The sequence below is a fragment of the Helicoverpa armigera genome, chromosome 16, assembly GCF_030705265.1.
Source record: "Helicoverpa armigera isolate CAAS_96S chromosome 16, ASM3070526v1, whole genome shotgun sequence".
Classification (NCBI taxonomy): Eukaryota; Metazoa; Arthropoda; class Insecta; order Lepidoptera; family Noctuidae; genus Helicoverpa; species Helicoverpa armigera.
Window position 1 is genome coordinate 1,595,058 of NC_087135.1, and position 22,867 is coordinate 1,617,924.

Genomic DNA, 22,867 nt, shown 5'->3' on the forward strand with positions numbered 1-22,867 from the left:
GTGGCCATCAGTCCGCGAATAGAACGCGACATTAATCCTCTACTTCGCCATAAAAACGGGGAAAACAGGGGGAAATAATATGTTACTTTATATGAAGAGTGAGGGCTGTTTTTTGTGTCAAATGTTTGGTGGTATATGAGTTGTTAGACTGTTGAAGATAAATTAGAGTAATCTGTAGGCAAAATTAATAAAATACTGAGTTATTTATTTGTCAAAAAAAATCCGATGAATTGAGAACTTTCTCCATTTTGGCTCGGTTAAAAATGGATGTCCATACTATGTTCATATCCTAAAGTTATGTTTGATTCTACTAGAAATATATCCCGTAACGCAATCCCTTTCTTTTTACTTAGTTTCGATTCATTGCAGAATTGCCACTATCCATTTTTCTCCAATAAAACGAACATAACTCAAACCTCACACCAGCACACAGCAGTTTCCTAGATCATCACAACACGACCATTCTAAACATGACGTTTGAACGTAAATTTATTCGCTAGCAATTTCCGCGCCGTCACCAACTGAAACTGAACGCGAACACTGAGTTGTGCGTCTCGTTACCGTATCGAATATCGATACATGGAGAACAAAATGACTAGCAGAGGTGACATAACGGAAAATAACACTTGACACATACAATGCTTACCTAGTGGCATTCACCGATGTCATTTGACTCACGCCCCGAATAAGTTTAATTAGGAATAGAAATTCCGTACACAAAACCCTGTAGTATCGATACATTGAGAACAAAATAACTAGCAGAGGTGCCATTATGGAAAATCTTCTAAGAAACTAGCTCGCCAAAATACGGGTGAGCAGAGGACGAAGAGCGTTAATGTTTTCGCCCTTATACGCCTTCTTTGGAACCGATAATTTTTTGTAATACCATATCTTAAAGAACCCGAACGCTTCGTCAGTTCAATTGTGATTGATCGTTTTGGTTATGCCCGCTGTATGAATTTGACCCAGAAGGGGCCTGACCTACCTGCAATATAACTCCTCTGCTCATCTTTCCTTACTCCGTGAATCGGTACCATTCGATTCTAGGAATCGAATTGAAACGATGAATCGTTTTGAGTGAGCAGTAAATGTGGCTATTTGGGAAGTGTTAAATGATTTACGGTATTCGGTATGGAGATTGAGATGTCCTTGTTTTGATATAGGAATTCGTAATATTCTGCGGGGTCGTTTTGCGGTTAATTGGGCTGTGGTTTCTACGTATACGGATCGTTTGTGGTTAGTAAATAGCTGTTGTCTTAAAATATCAACGAATGCTGTCTAAGTCTTGTGTTGAAAGTGTAGGTGCAAAATTCAAAAGAATACCATCGAAAAAAATACTCAAATTGTTAAAACAGTGTTTTGTCTCTTGACGATGTTTAAAAATAATTGAAAACATTCCTAGTTATTTACAGTGACAAGCTTACCAAACCCCAAACTCATAATAAACACAAAACTTAAAGTTTCTTTTTTAATTTGTTGCTGTTTCCTGCCAGTGGACGACAACAATTCATTTTACATAAAATGACTTTACCCGACCCAAGCAAATAGCTTGTTAGAAAAAATAAACACAAAATACCCTCGGCTTTTATTCCGGATCAGTAGTAATTAAGAGAAGGGAACCTCAAAACAAGCATACTGTCAAAACAAAAACATAAAATAAGCTTAAGGCCAATTCAAGGTCAATGTTTTATATAATAAAAATTGTGACAAACTGTCCGTCTGTGACCACGTAACTTTTTTTACAACTAGCTCGTACCAACAGATGTTGGACTCAACTTTGTTTCAAACCAAAAAACATTTTTTTCCATTTTTCATATCGTTTTTGGGTAGTTTTCCATTTGTTACGTTTTCTAGAAAAATTGTTGGAAATATCGAAAATAAAATTGATAATTTTGAATGTTTGCTCTGAAGTAACAGGTGCACCAAAACATTACATTCCATATTCTACTACGAAAATTTACAATATTTTAAAGATCCAATATTGAGGATTTGATCCTGTTAGTCGCTTTTAAATCTTCCGGAAATATTGAATTGGTAAATCTGAAATTCAAAAAAAGTAAAACACCTTTATTATCGAGTCAATTGACAACTATAATCATATTCCAGTCTCAACAACGTTGACATGTACGTAACATTTTACATCGAATCGCATCATATGCAACAAACGCTCAGTTTCAACTGCACTTGTACTTGAAACCATTAGCGTTGCAATGCAAACATCGGCGCCCCACAAACCCGCTGCAGCAAATTGAGGACAAAGTCGCGGCGAAACACTAGTATTGTTCATAAACTCGAACAACAGTAGACCAGTACTTATATACCATGGAGAATAAAATGACTAGAGGAGGTGCCATAACGGAAAATCTCCTAAGAAAGTAGCGAGCCAAAATACGGGTGAGCGGAGGACGAGGAACGTTACTGTCTTCGCCATTATACGCTGTCTTAGGACCCGATCTTTTTCTGTAATACCAAAAATCGTTGACAGATGCTTCAAAGTACCCGAACACCTCGTTAGTTCAGTCCTAATTGATCGTTTTGGTCATGCTCACCGTACAAATTTGACCTAGGAGAAGGCGACTGACCTACCTGCATTATGGCATCTCCACTCATTGTTCCCTATTCCGTGACCACTGCCTACATACGTTTACCAATGGTGACCTTTTTACCACCTTTTTATGGCATATTACGAATCTACTTGGGATGAAACGAAATGGATATTACTTTGAGTTTTAGTACGGTTAGATACTGGAAATACTTTTTTCTTTTTATTAATATTTTCTTTCGGTTTTTAGGTTTATGAAGCTTTTGATTATTTGGGACCATGTGCTGTTGAGTGATATGAGTTATTGACGGGACAGTATTCAGAAAGAGGTCAGTAAGAGCCGTGAAAGGGCATAGATTGACTGGTATTATTATCAAAGCTTTTTCACAAATATGATGGGGTCGGCTTGCAGTTTAGGATATGAGTATCAGAATTTTACCATGGAGCGACTACCTATCTAACCACTACAAATACGAGACATCCGATAGCTTGCTAAGATTGGTTGTCAGACTTTCCGGTTTCTGACTACCCGTAGCGGCTACCAAAGATGTACAAACGGCAGTCGTTACCCACAAATTTAACATGCCTTTCAAAACACGAACCGACCGCTCCAAGCGTTGCTTAACCTTATGATGGATATCCCAGGGTGGCTGTAACTTATTTATTTATTTTCTTAATACTTTATGCACATTTTGTGCATTGGCGGACTTGACGCCTCAGGCGTTATAACCCAGTCTACCAGTATAAACAAGCTCCTTCTTTATTTTCCACAAAAACAAAGTTCCCTAAATAGACATACAACCAGAGGTGTTATCAAGCAATAAATCTTCAATAAACCGATTAACATATTTGTCCATTCAATGCTATTCTCAGCTCAAAGTTAACATAGGCAGGGTGCCCGACAAGATCTCGCAAGCGTCACTGGTTACAAATTACGTGATAGTTACTTGGCTCTCCAATCAGGTCTATTGCCTGCCTTTGTGGGGTGTAGGGGGGATATGCGGTGAAGTTTGTGAGGGATTTCCTGTTGCTACTTTGAAGTAGTGCTGGTTTTTTATTGATGTATATTTTTAAAACGTTAATGATTACGATATGTTTGCAAAAAGCTTTCCTTTGCTTTCCTGTTTGCAAAAAGCTATTGTGTTATTAATACTTTTGTGTAATTTTCGTTGAAAATTACCTACAGTTTACGTCGGGAAAATAGTAGTATTTTAAGTTGTGAAAACCCATTTTTAATCGAACAATTATTGATAAATAGATTTACCTTTCCCTAATCATGTTAATAGCTACTAAAGACAACTGGAACAATTTTTTCCAGTGACATCAAAGTGCAGGAAAAGCTGTCCTCAAGTACCTAAAACCTGGTCACACTTCTCACAACACGCCGTTTAGGAACTAGGAAGCCGTTTAAACCCAATATCCAGATTGAGGCCCAACCTTTCAATAGCGATAGTCTGGAATTAGAGGCTTTGTTCACACGTTAATATAGACACCAATAGGCTCTTAACTGTGACATAGACTGTTGACCACATATGCGGTACGTTTGAGTAAGCAATTTTATGACTTGTTTCATACTAGCTGATTTTTTGTACGGTTTGTTTTTAAGTACGGGCAGACCGTAAATAATAGACAATTCCCGGGGAAAAACTGACGTTTAAAGAGCGACAGAGTTTTGCCGCCCGTAATGGAAAAAAATAGCCAGTGTGAAAGTGCTGTTAATGTCTTTACATACTTATTAATTTTTGCAGTATCTACTGATAAACAATTGAACAGTTTCACTTTTAAAGCTTTAATAAAAAATGACAAGATCCAACCAAAAACAATCAAAGTATTCGCTGAAATTGCATTTTGTCACATCCATACCAAGCAAAAGTTTGGCTTTGCCCTCTAATCATATTTTTTTCTCAGAATTTTTAAAATGAGGAATAGTAAGTGCGTAACAATCTTCTTATTAAAATCTAGCTTGCTTCAGTAATAACCTGCTTACTACATTTGCCTCAATACCTTCATAATACAGCCTTCCTCATAGCTAGACGCTAACCGATTCAAGCAAACAAGACATAGCCATAACAAGGAAGACTCCACAATGTCCGTGTAATGTGTTGAGCGTGTCAGTGACGTGTTAATCAGTTGTTAGATAGTTAGGGCGTGTTTACAGCGAGGTACATGTGTACTTTGTCATATGTGATGATTGGTCACGTAGGTGTGTAATAGAGTTACTTGGATTACTCGTAAGTATTTCGAATGGTGTAAGTGTCCTACGAATTATATTATGGCAAGTGGAATCTAAAATAGAAACAAATGTCGAATTATGAATCTCCGCCGTTTTGGGAAGTTGGTTGACTAAAATCAAAATAAAAAAAAACATTTATTCAAACTTGGCTGCAAGACAGCACTTTTTGAACGCCAGGAAACGACCTAGTGAATGTCCACATTTTTATAGCTAAAGAATGGAATGGAACAATAACATCAAACAGGGTCAGGATCAGACAGGGTCAGATACAAAGCGCGTATAAAATTGATAGTATATATGCTCCTAACTGTGTCTCCATAATAGAAAATACAGGCATTTTATTAATATAGCTAAATTCATACTTACCTGCAATACTCATTCTAATACAACATTACAGCGTGAACTCCCAACAATTTTATTCCCACCTAAATTCAGCTCCCCTAACTAGAATCAATTCACTTGTTTAGGTCATCACTTGCTCGGCCATCAAATTCCCGGGTATACCCGACCGCACGACGAATTATCTAGCCGGGTAGAAAGCGAGCGGTGACGTCACAGCCCGGTTCTATTGGCATTTTAGCTTTTGTTGGTACGGTACAATGTCTCGAGGTGTTTTTGTATAGACAGGTTTTTGACCTGTTACAGGGAAAAAATATTGTAAGTTTCCGCATAAAAAACCTATCAATATTCTTTTATGTAGTGTTATCGTAATTTTGATTCAATTCAATAGTCGTTTAGAATTCCGAAGTCCACTTTAATAAAATCTAAAATTAAAGTTTACAATAGATAAGCCAAAATAAAAGTATTTTATATATATCTTTCACCAGTTATTATTATACTTTGGTTTTATATTATATTTGTGTCTAAATGATTTCAGTCGCGCCAATAATTTACATCAAACATCAAACAAAATTCCGATAATGTCGACAGATCCAAGTATCACAGAAAAACGACACTTCTGCACAATGGACATTCATGCTACATTATTCTGAATCACAAGGCAGGAGTGCTCAACCAAAGCCTTTCTGAATACAAAAGCGTAATTCAATCAAAACCAATATACCAGAGGGTATGAATAGGATCAGCCTAAAAGCATACCCCTGAAAATCAGCGCTCAGTGGCGACGAACCAATATAGTTCGCTTTGTACTCAAAGGTAATCCTATCCAGTATCGGAAGAGACAATTAGATAATTTGTACCTCAATGTACAATGTTACAATTTGGCAGATGTGTTTTTGTGATGTCAACTTTATTTCTGCTCGAATAAGATGTTTTTTTAATCGTCAAAAAACAATTTAATTGTGTCTTCAATTGATAACTATGGCATCAAATGTTGCTAAGAACAATGACCGCTCATTTTCAATGAACAATTTCAAACTCTTTGTTTTCATCAACATTTGAAACGATAGATTTAAGTAATAGACAGTAATTTAGCAATAAGTAGAGTATAAGCCCTCACATTTTGCAACGCCTGCAAAAGGCCGCTAAGCTGAACCTAAACCTGTATAAGTACTGTACAACCTTGACATGCAAATAAATATTTTGAGTTTGAGTTTGATATCGACTAAATTCTGTGTATAAGAAAAGTTTCAATATGACACAAATATTAATTTCCACATTTTCTAATGGATATACTATTTACCCGATACTGTCAAAATTCCCAACAGTAAGTGACGTAAGCGCCACAGGCCGTCACATAAAGCATACCGATTCAAGTGGCACTAGCACTTCCGACATTTCAATTTAGTCGCAGGTTGACGGCACATCAGCATAATAGAGCCCTTTCATGCAACATTTTACGGCATAACCTGTGGTTACCGCATCCATTAAGGTTTCGGGAGTTGTGTATCAGGTAAAATTGTTGACGCTCATAAGGGAACGTAGATCGGGTAGAATTTGATCTGATTTGTTCTAGATTATTAAACTGTCTTAAATTGATAAAATTGTGCTGGTTTTATGGATTTTTAGGAACTAATCCCATTACGATTAAGCTTGTACATACTTTTGACACTTTTTGCAAATCTCACCTTTATAAAAGTTGATTAGTTGCAATAATTCTGAATAATAGTCTTTTCAGAAGTATTTTCTTTGTTATAAAGAAAAATTATGTTATGTTCCAGTTCTAAAGTTAAGTGCGTTATAGGGTCCTGGAAACACACGAGATAACATTTCAATCTTTGTGAATATTCCACTTTTGTTCACGTTTGGCTAGTATTATTAAGTTTATATTGCACTATAACATCAAGTGAAGCTGATATTTATATTTTTTTCCAGGAAATAAAAAACACAGCACACATTTAAAATATGTACGTATAAAGTGCACGTTGAGTGATCTCCATTCAAGATGCAAAATAACAAACAATATTATGCTTTGTCGAGAGTTTCAATAAAGTTACAATGCACCCAGTGAAGGTCTATGTTGTATGGGCACACAGAATGGCGCTTAAGCCCTTTTCATATATACGGGATGGCAGATGATATATTGTGAGATGAGGTGAAAGGAAGTGGTTGGACAGGGTAATTTTGCTTCGCAGGAAAGTGTATGGTTTGTAAATTATTTTTCAATGTTTTTTATTTTATTTAAATACTTAGTGTTAGTTCATCACTTACTTCTTCTTTAGCCTAATTAATCTTGATGGTTGTTTCGTGAGAACCTCAATATGTTTTTTCTAAGAAGATTTGTAAAGAAATAAGAATGTAACGTTGAGTGAATCAATTTCATTCAGCGGTTACGCTTTACATTCATTCAACAGTCAACACGTACAAAAACACAAATGAGAAGAGAGAATAGCATCTAACAAGTTGCAGCACCCTTACACCAGCGGTTCCCGAATTCTTTTGGCTTCGGAACCCTTTTTGTATCACCATTTTTCGGCGGAACCCTAGCTTAAGTATGAAGTAAACTAAAGACGTAAATACGTAATACACACACCAAATGGTATATGGTTAGTAGAGACATACTCAGTATAGGTACTCAGGAGTAGCATGGCTATCTGCCGCACGGGCCAGAAAACAATTTAACCGCCCTTGACTTTGTATTATGTAAATAGTTTTCGGTTTGAAAACTGACAAAGTAAATGCAAAAAGAAATAGTTTGGGAATTGTACAGGTGCGAGGCGAGCGAGCGCGATTTTTTTTTAGCTAAAAAAAGAAGTTCCAAGCACCCGCTAGTATTGAAAGACCTACAGCGGTAGCCGGTATCGCGAGCGAAGCGAGCGCGAATTTTTTTTTATTTTAAGTACCTACACGAAATAAATAAAACCACTGTAAATTAATAAGGTCTCAAAAAGTACAACATTCACTCAAAAAAGCAAATGCAAATGAATAAGAAGCAGCTAGCGAAGAAAGCGCTCTTGCTTTTTCTGAACCAGAGGAATAAAAAATAAACATATCAAAGGAAAAATTAATAAGAAACCTCGAAGGAAGAGCAATTAAACGAACATAAAAGCACCACGGAACATGGAGTCGCGAGCGAAGCGAGCGCGAAAATTTTCTTCGTTTGGAGGTGCAAAAATTGGAAATAATGTCACACATTGATTCATGGTCAAAATAGCCACTAGATATACTCGTATGCCGTGTTATGTCACGTCCTATCAAATGTATGAAAACGTATAATCGTGGCGATGAAATAAGCCTAAAAAATGCGGTAATTTTTGGCCGACTGGCTACCTTCTTTTACCCATTGCCGAAGACCTGGAGGTATTGAGTTAATCTACAATTTGCAAAAAGCGGAATTAAATTATCTGCTGCCGTGGCCTTCCCCAGCCACTTGTCGCAAACTTGTACTTACCTTCGCGAGTGGTACCCACCTACATGGTGCCTAAATGGAATTTTTGAATGCAATATTTTAAAACAATTTAATTGAAAATTTATAATAATTTAAAATTGTCCAAAGTGAAATGATTTTCTTATGGAAATCTTGAATTTTCCGCGGAACCCCTGAGGGCCTGTCACGGAACCTCAGGGTTCCGCGGAACACCATTTGGGAACGGCTGCCTTACACATTAATCTCGAAATCGATTTAACAAACATTAATTAAATCGCCAATGCAATCCCTTTTCTTTCAATGAAAGAACCGGTACAATGGATGCAAAAAAAACAATTTAGCAACGTCCAACAAACAGCAATGAATATTGCCGCGATAATTCAAAGTACCGTAATTTCCGTGCCGTCAGTTTCATGCGACTAGATCTAGGTCCGAACGTATACCAGTCACTAACCGAACGGATTGGAAACGAGGGAGACAGCTGGTTGTGGAAAACAGTACGGAAGAGCGAGACAGACGTATTTTTGTTGTTGCGTTTCAGCGGTAGTGGGATGACATCGAGCCATTGAGCCCCGGACAAGACTGAATTTGACGGTTTGTGGTTTCAATCGAACGGGACGGGATGTTTTAATGAGTAGAGGTGCGTTGCTTTTTTTAATGCGGGAAAGTGCCTGTTTACTTTCAGGATTAAAGCTTACCTTAGCTTAGCTTAGCAGGGAAATACTGGTGAAAAACATTTAATGATATGAAATTCATTATCTTGCACGACAAATGAAAAAAAAAAAACTTTTTATTTGTTTAAAAAAGTAAAGATTTTTAAGTGGCTCATTTAGTGGAAGTATCTAAAATTGTTCGGACCTTCTTTGTTCATAATATAAAATACACAAAAAGTTTCTGACAAAAATAATAAAACCACGAAAAATAAAATTCTAAATTAACACGAAAGCAATAATAATCGCAAGAAAAAATAAAAGCAAGAAATATTTTCTAAAACAGTTATACCTCACCTTCATTAAGCTATATTCCGAATTTTCCCTCGGGTTCATAATGACATAAAAATAAAAAAGAAAAAGTAGGGTTCCGCTAGGTTTATTAGGGCCCGAGATTTAAAGGCCAGTTAGGGCCCTTGTTACGCGGGACCTCTTTCATAGTTCAGATTTGACCGGCTCCTTGACAGTGATGTGTTTGGGGAACAATTTGCCCTAAAGGAAGGTAAAGGTTCGTAATTGGGACATTCACGTTTTGTACTTTTTTATTTTTGAACAACCTTGAAAATAAGTTTGAGGTCATAAAAATAAATAGACCATTTTCAACTTGCTATTTCAAGCACAGTCATCAATCAAGGATTTTCGCATAATTTTAAACAGTAAATCGAATATTCATAACCTCAACAATTTATTATCAGGACTGAATAAACATCACGTTATTATTCATGCCTAAATAAGATAATTTTAGAATGATTTGATGTTCCAAATAAAATTGACCAAATTGAATCTTAATTCTTAATGCAAACTTAAGATTCTGAACTGGCCACAAAAAGCGACTTATAGAGATTCAAAGAAAGCTATGGGAGAGGGCTTTGCTCACTAAATAAAAGATTCTGGATGCTAATAACATAAATCTATTGCGTCGCTTTGCTGGGTCCATTGACGCATTCCAAGGCTTTACAAAACAAAGACAAATTGGGCGATATTTTTAAACGTAAGATCATAATTTACTAAACAAAAAAACTTTAACAAATAGCAACTAAAAAGTTTTAAATGTCAATAAACTTCACAAATCTCAATTTGGGAACGATATTCTCAAACAGTACACAGTACCATTTTGAGAGTACTTCTAGTAGTTACTGAATAGATAAATTGGGTTCTAGAAAGTTCTACAGCTAACTTTTCAATGTATAGGAGTTTGTTGAAAGCTATTTGTTAGGTAGTGAACATTTCTGAAAGCTATTGTTTACTGAAATCGAGTAAGTCAAGGTTCAGTTAATTATTCTTGTTGTTGCTTGCTGTGGGCGGTTGGTAGGGTCTAGGTAGGGCTTATTGTACATGTTGTTATAATGCTATAAAATTATTGATATCATAAAAGTGAAAGTAATTTTGTGTCGTTGTTGTTGGATCTGGCAGTCTTTGCCGCCAAAACTACTCAACCTATTTTAATGCAACTCAGTTAGTGGTAGGAACACAAATAGCCTAAAGGCCGAGAAAAAACTTACACTACTTTCTATCCGAGTGCGGAAAATGGTTCTTCTGTGACGTGGGTGAAAATGAGTGAAGCAACTCGTAATTGATAGCGTATCTTACCATCCAGGTCAATGAACCCTACGTTATCATGAAGATCACCTCCTATTAGCCAAACGAAAAACTTTCAACGATACTACACTCTACATCATAGTTAAGCGCGTCATAAAATATAGTCTATTCAGCTATATTAGCACTTTTAGAAGGAATTTTCAACCAAGGATTTCCCGAAACTAGGAAAACGAGGGTCTTGTGTTTACGACTATTTCTTTTAAGAGGTTTTGTTAGTGTTATCTCTAAGTATTGTGGCGTTTGAGGTCTTAGTTAGTGGTGTGGTTTAGATAAATATAAGCATCCGCATTAAGTTTAATGTCTTAAAACACAGAGAGGAAAAATACAGCAAAGTGAAACGGATCGCAGTAGTGCACTTTTTATTAGTGATAACTTTTTAATATTCGTTTGTTTAATTAACACGTCAATTTAGTTCACAGGTCCTCTAAACATAGATTTATAACAATAGACAAAACATAGAGAACTTTAGAAAGCATTCTTTACAGACATAATAAACAAGAAAATCTGAATACAAAGATGTTCAGATGTACTATTTATCAAACAGAATAACTTAGCTATTCTAGAACAATAACTTACTCATAGGTCAGTGTTACACCAGTTTGAATATCCCACATAGATATGAAAACCTGTATCTATAATACTAAATCCATTAACCTCCTTTATTTCTCTCCAACAAAAAAACCAGATCATTGTCCGTCTTTCATCTGGCCATTCGCTTTTGTTTTATATTTGTGAGTGAACCGCTCTTCATACGAAAACAACCAATAAACTGGCTCGCAGAATTTTCCTTGAAGGGCGTTATGTCAAAAGTTTTTGCCTATGTTTTTGTCGAAACCACCGAACCACGAGAGATATATACCACTTTTATCATTCCCCTACCTGAAGATGACCAAGAAAGTAAAAAGACCTTATTTTGGTCGGAATTAAGTTCCCAAACTTAGACGGTGAAGTTCGCCGTACCTTATTAGGAGACCAGAACGTATGACGCACATATTTATTCAATGTTATTTAATAACTTTGGAAACTTTCTAACATAACATATTCTTGGAAAGAATATTATTATCTTTTTCTTTGGAAAATAATATTTTTCGTCTCCTCGAGTCGTTTAATATGTTCTAGAGTTAGATTACGTTATGAGGGATCAGTAAGTGCTTTCGTGAAATTCTTTGACGAATTTAATTTTGTTTAGATCTTTTGATGGAAATTCTTTTAAAATATACTGTGCGTACTAAACTAAATAGTTATTATTAAACGTTAGTGTAGCAATTTTAGATATTTTAATAGCTCTTTTAGTTATTTAAACGTAGGCTTAAGTAAATTATGTTTTAACAAAAAATAATTATTAGTTAGAAGATTGAGTCAATTGTAGGCCTTAATATTTTAATATTCTTAATATAAGAACGATATTTGCCAGAGAAATTAGTTAAATGTGCCACATCTTCTTTTAAAACAACAATAAAGAAAAGCAAAAAATAGCTACCTATTATAGGAGCAATTCTCAAGACTTTTCCTCATTTGTCTGGTATAAAAGTTTTATTAATGCAACTGATTTTAAGTATACCTTTTTCCGAGCCAAAATCATTGCTATAAAACAGTACCGCATAGCATTATCCTTGAAGTGTACAACAATCCAAAAAGAGTTTTGCTTTGGTAATATATTGAAAAACTTTTCGATTATTTTTATTGAAGTTTGTGATTCTAGTGAGTAGATTCCACCTTGAGAGGCGGATTTTATTGTCCTTTTAATGAATTGGTTCACCTTACGACAACCAACAAACATCTATAGATACCCATTGATTTTATTTGACTATCTAAGATAGAAATAAATAACTTTGGGAAATTGAAACCATAAATGACACACCAAATTAAAGAAACCTGACCAAAAATCCTCCAGTAAGTAAATTACTTTAACAACTGTGAAGCTGTATTTACCCGACTGTACCAGAAGGTGGCTTAGTGTTTTTAATTACTACATAACTTTTTTATACCATTCCTTTTTTATTATCTTTAATTACACGCATATATAATAATACTAAATGAAAGAACAACGTAACAAAATAATCACCCTAGCAACCAATTACTCGAATTCCAACCAACCCTAAGTTACTTATATATACTATATAATCACTCTTCCCTACTTTCGTGTCTTTAGAATTCTCTTCTGATACCTATATAGCGGTTCTAATTCGGACTGCCTTTATCTAGACATAAATATATCTGCCCAAAATTTTCTATGAAAGGCGCTTATGGTTTTTAAGTTGTACATCACTTTTTTATTTTTTTTTCTTAGTCATCGTTAATTACATTCCATTATAACACAAGAAAACAAACTTATAAAATAATCACCCTAGCAACCAATTACTCGAATACCAATCAACCCTAAGTTACTTATAATCACTCTTCCCTACTTTCGTGTCTTTAGAATTCTCTTCTGATATATAGCGGTTCTAATTCGGACTGCCTTTATCTTAACATAAATAAATCTGCCCAAAATTGTCTAAAACAGCCACTTATGGTATTTGAGTTCTACACCGCTTTTTATATTATTTTTTTCTTAGTCATCTTTAATTACAATCTATTCACGCATACCTACTAATACAACACAAGAAAACAAACTTATAAAATAATCACCCAATTACTCGAATACCAACCAACCCTAAGTTACTTATAATCACTCTTCCCTACTTTCGTGTCTTTAGAATTCTCTTCTGATATATAGCGGTTCTAATTCGGACTGTTGGCAAGACTCCAGCCAGTATACCTACGTTTAACGTACCACCGCAAACTTTAATATTTGTCACTGGAAGATATATTGAAGTTTATGGCCGGATATATTAAGCTGGAGTTTGAATGGTTCTTGTTTTTGTATTGTTTTGCTTCATTTTGGAGTAAACTGGGCCTTGAGATAAGGGTGGATTGCGGTTGAAAGATTGTGAGAAAGTGGTAAAGATTGCACAAACATAAGACCCGTCGCGGGATTTAAGGAAATGCGTCTTGGACTCCAATATCAATAAAAATCAACCTTAATTCGACAACCTCTGTGGCGCAATGGTCACCAAGCCGGACTGCCGAATCTGAGGTCCCGGGTTCGATTCCCGGTTCGGTCAACATTTGTGTGATGAGCATGCTTGTTGGTCCTGGTCTGGGTGTTACAATACGTATTTATAAATATGTATATGTGTAGCTATATGTAGTTTATCAGTTATGTTAGCACCCATAACACAAGTTAATTAATAACTTAATTACCATGGGGCTAACCAACCGTGTGTGAAAAGGTGTCCCGACATAATTTTTTTAATATTAAGAAATTCTATTCCGAGTTACATTTCCTCTCTTGCTGTGGAAGTCTGACTTTTACTGACTAAAATACGCTTTGTTTCTAATGGATACCTTGATGGTTTCCAGAGCCCTTATGCTTAGCCTCATCACACCAACTATTTAACTAGCAATCCTATTCAAAATTGGACCTTATCGATATTGTCAAGATCTAATAATAGAAAACCTAACCATTTCCAAGGTCACCTCATCCAAGATATTGTTTGACTTTCCGAACATTCTGAAAAATGTCCCACCATCACACTAAATTCTTCAGTTATTTCCCATACAATAAAAGCGAAGGTTTCTCCTGATGTCATTTGGAGTAAACTGGGCCTTGAGATAAGGGTGGATGTTAAGATTGCGGTTATAAGATTGTGAGAAAGTGGTAAAGATTGCACAAACATAATACCCGTTGCAAGATTTAACGCAATGCCTCTTGGACTCTATTGTCAGTCAAACAAAATTGAGCTATAAAAATAAAAGAGTAGTTAACACTTCCATAAACAAACATTTAACTTTTTTGAGATAGAAATCATTTGATGACCCTTCCCGCTGTGTCCTTTACTGAATAAAACCAATCTTTTTCTGACTCTGTCGAACCATTTAGCACTAATCCTATTAAGACTTAAAAAAGATATTACTTGCGAACAAGAACTAACAACAGAAAACTAAAGCTTCCAAGGTCACTTTATCCAAGATATTGTTTGACTTTCCAAACTTTCTCAAAAACCATGAGAAATTACCCCCATCAAACGAAATTCTTCAGTTATTTCCCATACAATAAAAGCGAAGGTTTCTCCTGATGTCCTACTGGCACGAAGCTATAGATCTTCGCAGCTAAGCTCGTCTTGGCAACTATCCGAGTGATCATGCCCATAACGAAGATAAAGGGAACACTGTGTACAGTATGCGACCTTTATTTATTAGGGCTATTGGTGATCTGTAGTTTTTGAGTGCTGTAATATTTTTGAAGCCAAGTATTTATATACCTTTGGTCGACTTTCAATGACAAAGTTTTAAATAAAGTTTCATTGCAATGTAGCATCAAAAGGTATTTTTAAAGAGTGTAACGCCGGCCATACACGCTACGGTACCGAAGTATTAGGTCCACTTGCGCAGGTATGACTGACCTCTCCAGTAGACCGTAGCGTGAATGGCCTGCATTAAAGGTTGGAACAATAATATTTATGTTCTCCATACATAGGAAAACTATGTAATATGCTCTACAACTTAAATCTTCTCTAATTCATTACTATTTCTTGAAGCATCTAAAACGTGATAAAATAAAAACTTCAACATTCACTTCAATTTAAGTCTGCCAAAAAAAACTCACTAAATACAATTACGTTTTTTCTCGTACCGCACAATAAAGTTAAGACAAAAAACAGCCTATATTCAGTTAGAAATATTTTATTCGCCAAGTATGTCCCCCGAGAGTGGCCATTGTTGAATCTGTGACAAATCGTACGTGTTATTTCGTCCGCACCGATGTCTGGGCAAAAAACGTGAGAAATATTCGACACTATTCATAATAGTGAGAAACTATTATACTTATGCTTTGAAGTAATAATCTTGAACTTAATACCCGTAAATTTAAGTAAAATATATTGAAGGATAATTAAAAAAAAAAGCTTTTTTAGTTTTCATTGGTGTCAAGTGAACCGCTTATTTCATAAATATAAGATTTGTAGTAATTCGATTTCTAAAAATATATGAATCTATCACGATAGTGTCCCAGGCGATAATTTAAGAAGATTTTTTTACTTTTCAAAAAGAGAAAGTAAAACACAGATTTATAACTCAGTCCTAATCCTTCTCCTAGTAGGTACATTAGTGTAAAAATATGTCTGTAATTTTTTTCTGTTATTTATTAATGCGCACTTAGCACTTTCATACCCAGCCAGAGCTACAAAAAAATGTAGCAAAGGATTTAGATTAACAATCTCACTAAAAGGAACTCTTAAATCCATTAAATGCAACCTTTTAATCATCAAGACGTATTACACGTAAAAAGATTTTAATCCAAAAGCCATTAGGGTGAGGCCAGACAAGCGTAACTCGGAACAATTTGTGGCGCAATATGTGTGGAGGAATTTTCGTTTAAACTTTGTATTATTATTACTTCGGTTGGCGTCACTGGGGAGGCAAATAGCTATTATAGTATGCAAGCTGGGTCGTGAGCCTGGATAGCTTGTTGATTGAAAGTCGGTAAGCTCGTAACGGTTCTTCCTGGTGAACATACTTTGTATAGCAAGAATTATAATACCGTTTTAAAACATAGATGATACAATACAGGATTTAATAGAATGTGAATACCTTGTAAACAGCTTTGGTTAAAGTTATGTTTTACTCGAAAGTTAATCCAGGTAAGAAATAATGTCACTTTGAATTATATAACCTTAAAAACAGCCAGTCGTGCTTATCTTGAAATTACTAATATTATCCGTTTCTCTCATACAAAGGTGTAATAAAATTTACTTAAGTAGATATCCAGCCACACTCTAATTAGATTGGTAACCAACCCACTTTACTACTTAGCTACTTTACCTAAGTACAGGTATAAACCCGACTGTAACATTAATTACGTAACGTCAACTACTCGGAAAGTAACAAAATTTCGCTTGTCCGCCCTCCGCCTTACCCGTATTTTAAGAGCGACACAGATCCCCTAAGAAGATTTTATGCCTCAACGGTCAAGTTAGGGGAATAAGAGCATTAGATAGAAATATTCTATGTGTGATTCGTTTGGTAAGACGGCTTAGAATCTTACGTTCACTAATGTATTATTGGTGAGTAGGTATACCTACTGTTTTTATTTTTTATGTTGCGTAAGGTCTGTAGAAGTTAAGGCCCTTACAAACTATGATTGTACCAATACATGAATATTTGTCAATTTTTGTAACTTACAAAGTAAAGTTTTTTTTAAATAAATTCTATTAATAGAGAAATCCAACATATAATTTTAATTATATTTTGTTAGGTACCTACATCCCATGTGACTTTTTGATTTCATCGCCGTTATTTATTGCTCATTTCTATCCATTCTCATCTACTACAAACCTTACACACGATCCTACTTTTATCCGTTCACGTGAAGATATTTTATAATTTACACACAAAAAAACCTAATCTAACCGAGAATATCAAACACAAACATTCTTCCCTGAAAAGCTTACATGACAACCAAAACGTTGCTACAAACTTGAGTCAACTTGTCACTGTCATGTCTCAAGCGCCCTCACAAAGGGTAAGTGAGCGAGCTTCTTCTCTCACTCGTGTGGGAAAAATTCTCCCACTTATGCGGGAGAAATTCTCCCACTTGTTAATTTGTCGGCTTTTGTTTTGCGCGGTCTTTAATTGTTGGTGTTATTGTTTTTGTGGATATTTACTGCATGTTGCAGTTTGTGTAATATTTATTTTTATGAATTTTCGAACAAATTCAAAACGCCTGATTCTCATCATCTCTCATTCTTTTACTCAGATTTTTTGGGTTGTAAAACACATGCAACATAAAAACATGATACACATAAAAACATAATACACATGCATTTTTACCATCCAGAAATGAGTATTTTGAGCATCTTAAAACCGTTTTCAAGAATTTTATACTGCAGACCACTTTGAGTCACATTTCGAGATTATTTTATTCTGCCGAGTAACATGTCTTCTAACCAAAGGTTACTTTATCTTTTCTGCATGTCAATTTTATTTTCATTGAAATACTTTATCCACTATTCAAAATAGCTTCTCTATGTTACTTTACTTTACCTATCTACATGTAGACGTTACGTTTCTATTGCTATCAAAGGAAATCAACTACTTACATCTTGTCGTCCACTCTCTTTACTTAGTCTTGGATCTGTTTACATTTATAATATGCATATATCTCTTCACTTAGTTTAATATCTAAGTAGATGTCGTATCTCTCAACTTATATACATACCTGTGTACTTCAAGCTTAGAGACTTTAACCAACGGGAAACGCCATTGTCGTTTCGTCCCCTTTAACAAAATTTCATAATTGTAAGTTTATACTTGTGTTTGTCAATTTTGTCGTGTGTGTGCGTAACGATATGATCGAAAGTGCATGAGTAATCTATCACTGTTTGATGCGTTACCTCGTTCTAGACGCTCTAATTGGCAGACTTTTTAACATATAGATGTGTTCATGGTGATTCCAGTTTTATTTTTTTAAATGGTTTAAATTGTCTAAGATTTTAAGTCTTATAGCAAAATACCGGCCCGATGTAGAATTAGAAACGGTAGTATGGTCAACATGTAAGGACGCGTGTAACAAATCTCTTGAAGGGTAAGATATGACCTATATCTTGTTACAGCGGTACTCGGAAACTATATATATAGTATTATGTACAAGCTAAATACTGTAAAGGAACATTTGGTTTGAGACAGGACATAATTACAAAGTTTGTTAGGAACAAAAAATTGTGTAGATCTTAGAAAAGTAAATATAGAAATTTGTATCAGCCAAATGGGTACTGAACCTTTTTAAGGCTGAATATACCCGCATGAATTCAATTCAAAATCAGGCCAGGATTTTATTCAAGTACTAATGTAACTTTTTGGAAGTCCTTAAAAGTTTATCTCGATACGTTTAGATTCAGTTACTGAATACGTGTAGCCTTGAGCTAGAGTGAAGAACAACACCTACTTTTACTTTGTGTTTATCAATGGACTTCGTAAAGAAATAGAAAATAATAACAATGATTATTATTTGCAACGTGATAAAGTGAAAGAGGTCATATAGGCAGGCGCTTCTTGTAAAGCACTGGTACTCAGCTGAATCCGGTTAGACTGGAAGCCGACCCCAACATGATTGGGAAAAAGGCTTGGAATGTGATGATGATTTACAACGTGATAACTTGAAAAAAATAAGAGAGTCTAAAATGGTCAATCCGCCTTGAGCAAGCGTGGTGATTAACACTAAATCCTACTCTGTTTGAGAAGAAACCTGTGCCCTGCAGTGTGACAGCGAGTGATTAGGTAATGAAACATGTTTAATATAAATTATCTGCTACCTGTTACTATAATTTAGCTCATTAGAGGTAATTCAACATTATTAGTGTAAGGACATCTGATAGTGTCAACGTCGACGATATTAATTACATACTGATAGTTAGTCAGCATTATTATGAAGTTGCATTTAGGTACAAATTCTGTTTAGTACCTATGCCTTACAGATATATGAATTGACTGATTTAGACAAATACATAGATGAAAAAGGGGTGGAAAACTTAAGATGGTCTTTCACAGCATAAAAAACTTCATCTACGCTAATATAGTGAAGAGGAAACATTTTTTGTTTATTCGTTTGTACCATAAAGGCTCCGAAAATAGTGAACCGATTTGAAAAATTCTTTCACTGTTACAAATCTACACCCTCCCCAGCAATACAGCTAGGCTATTTTATATCCCGGTACGGGCGGTAGTTCTCACAGGACGCCGGTGAAACCGTGTTAAAATGGCTAGTGCTATACGATATACAAAAACCATCATATTGCGAATATAAAGCTCAGCAAACTAATAAAGTACAAAGTCATGAAGTTTTACGTTCACAAGTTTATTGATATATTAATTTCTTTATGGCGTTGTAAAAAATATATGTCAAGTAAATAGCCTGGATAGTCCTGGCTTTATGTAGGAACAACAAAATTATGCAAAGTATGTTGTTACTAGGACATCGAACAATTTCATCTGTGTCGCTCTTAAAAACATTGAGCTATATGTACCGTTTATAACTATAAAAGTTTGATGAAGCTATATAATTTTCTTTATAGTAATTTTTTGATGTGGATTCGAGTCTTAAAAGAGGTTTTCCGATTAGTTATAATGAAAGGTGCAGAAAACATAAGTTTCAGAATGCAGTTGTTTCCAAAAATATTTTTAGAAAATCTGTACAATTTCAGAAAATAAATAAAGACCAAGAAATTGTGCCAATTGTGTCGCCTTCTAATTTGGAACTCACTGCTTATAAATGAGTGTCCCACTTATAAGCCCACGACAACAAATAACAGTACTGAAATACCAAAAAGTCTAGACAACTTATTCTTCACCAAATTTGCCCAAAAACCAAATGTGCCATTATTTTAAGCCTAGACACCTATCTGCTATAATTTCACTTCAGTCTTAGAACAATAAATGAGAAAATGTTATCTTTCAAGTTAAGGTGCGTTTAACCTAAAATGCTCATTCTGCCTCGGACCTATCAAATTATTTTTGAGACACAAATACCTATACACATTCTTTTGTCTTTCTCTGTCTTCTTAAAAATTTATCTTTAAAAAATTTATATTTTAAATATTCTAGAAAATTCGCTTGCTTGATCCCTAGAACATGATTGCTCCAGTACCTAGAACGTGTGAGCAGTTGCTAAGAGAATTCTTTTGTGTTTACTGCCAACGACAAAATTGAATGGACAATGATAGGTAGCTAGGTGTATTAATATGTATTTATAACTATGTTTATGTAAGTATATTGAATATAATAACAAGTGTTAGCACTCATAACACAAGCTAAAAATCAAACAAGATATACTAAGACCTAGGTTCTAATATTTGACCTGCTTACCAAAGCAATTTTTGCCTCATCCCCTTCAATATAGGTTTAGGTCAAAGCATATTGTATTCGGCACGCAGCTTGCTTACCCAACGTTGTATAAAGTGGCTGTCAAGTGGGTGTTGGACATTTAAGTGAAGGTTCTGTTGTCAGGATTTTTTTTTTCAAGGTTTTGTAGACTTTTGTTTTTTTTTAGGTTTTATTTTTTTGCCTTTAGCTGCTAAGAATGAAGTGCTAACAAACGGGAATAAAATTATTTTAAGTCATCGTATCGTCTGGTATTACAGGGTCACTAGTTGAAATCAGCTAGCATGAACTCCTTCAACTTTTGGATTTTTGGAAGGTACGTTAAATTGGTGGGTCCCAGCTCATTATAACTCATTTAAACATTTTTGGAAATCTTTACGGGTATTCAGTAACCAGAAATTTGACAGTCTACCTGAATATCGGGTTGCCCAGGCAACTATATCGAAGAGTACTTAGTTGAGAGAGAAAGATGACTCAAATATAGTTTGGAAAAGCACTGGGCAGACAGGTGAGGTTCTACCGAGATTATCTTAAAATATTATTGAAAGGACAAAACACCTATTTTTCAACACCCAAAAAAATCATAAAATAATCCTAACCTGCAAGCATTTAAAAGACATTCAGCACAACAAAACTGAAAGGTCCAAATCCGAGGGAACGCAAAAAACAGGGGTAAATATGACATGAGGGGATGATAAACTGCCTTGTATCATTTGCGCCCCGATGATTTCTGTATAAAACTGGCTTGAGCCCTCGACAGCGTTAAAAGAACGTGACACGATGCTTTTGAATAAAAAAATAGATGTCCCTGTAGAATATTTTATAATAATACTAGCTGGTGCCCGCGACTTCGTCTGCGCAGGTTTAGCATTTCGAACAATATGTTTACAAATTGTAGCCTATGTGTTATTCTGATGTATAAGCTATTGTTATTGTAAAGTTTCATTAAAATCCATTCAGTAGTTTTTGCGTGAAAGAGTAACAAACATCCATACATACAAACTTTCGCGTTTATAATATTAGTAGGATTATATTGTAATATTATGTGACAGTGATATTTTTTGTCATTTTTATTTATGTTACAAATTATAGACATTAAAACCTACATTTGCTTTTGATAAATAAAATAAGCACTATTTCAACTTTTCCTTACTAACAGATACCAGATAACAGTTACCCTATTGCACTCGCCCGTTAAGGAAATCTTTCTACTTAGTACTCTCTAGCTCACAATTTATATTTATTCCAAACAATGAACAAGAAAATATACCTACATACATATAACTATAAAGATTTTTGTATTTGCTCATCTTTAAAATAGTAGTAGTAGTAAAGAAGAATCATTAAAAAAAATCCTTCTTCATTGTACCCCAAAATCTATTCAAATGACTTAAAAAATTGATCACCGTTAGAAAGCTACACTATTCTCAGTTGACAAAGACTGTATTTTATCTCAGTCCGCCTAAAACCGCGTGAAACAGCTAGTAATAAATAAGAGCTTTGCAAACTATGACCATCAAAGCGCTTTCCAAAATACAAAACGTTTTCAATCCGTGAAGCGAGCCCAGGTGTTGTTTAGCTCATATGAATATGAAAATACTTTTATTTCTAAGAAAATATATCCGAAAGGTCTTAAAGGTTGAATGTACTTGACATGTGACAAGACGGTTCGTCGCGTTCTAGTTATATTCCGAATTCTGCTTCAGTCAACTTGGCGTAGTGAAATGTTTACTAAAAAAGCAAGGCGAATTTGCCGTCTTTTGTTTTCTTTTATTTCTAAACCAACATTTCTCTGGAATAGAATTTGAATCGGGTTACTGTTAATTCCGAAAATTATGGATAAACTTAAGATATACATCATTTTCAGCCTTTCTATTGTGTTAAGCTTTCCTCAAAATATTTTCTTCACCTTAAAAATCAGTCATTGGGTGTCTAATTCTGCTCAGAAAATTTTGGTGATTTTGGTGAAATTTTGGTGACACGTGAATTTATATGTTTATTGCAGCAAGCGCCGATGTCGCGCGCGCTGCGCACGCTCAACGCGATCGCTGAGCATGTTGATTTGTTTTCCTGTTCGTTGAACGACTTCACAAGGATTG

At 35.0% G+C, this 22,867-nt stretch overlaps 1 protein-coding gene across 1 annotated transcript in view; it reads left to right on the forward strand.

Annotated features, from left to right (window-relative positions):
• The window catches only part of LOC110369836 (connectin), a 79,023-nt gene that overhangs the window by 11,408 nt on the left and 44,748 nt on the right, over nucleotides 1-22,867 (forward strand). The gene's annotated exons all lie outside the window — the stretch shown is intronic.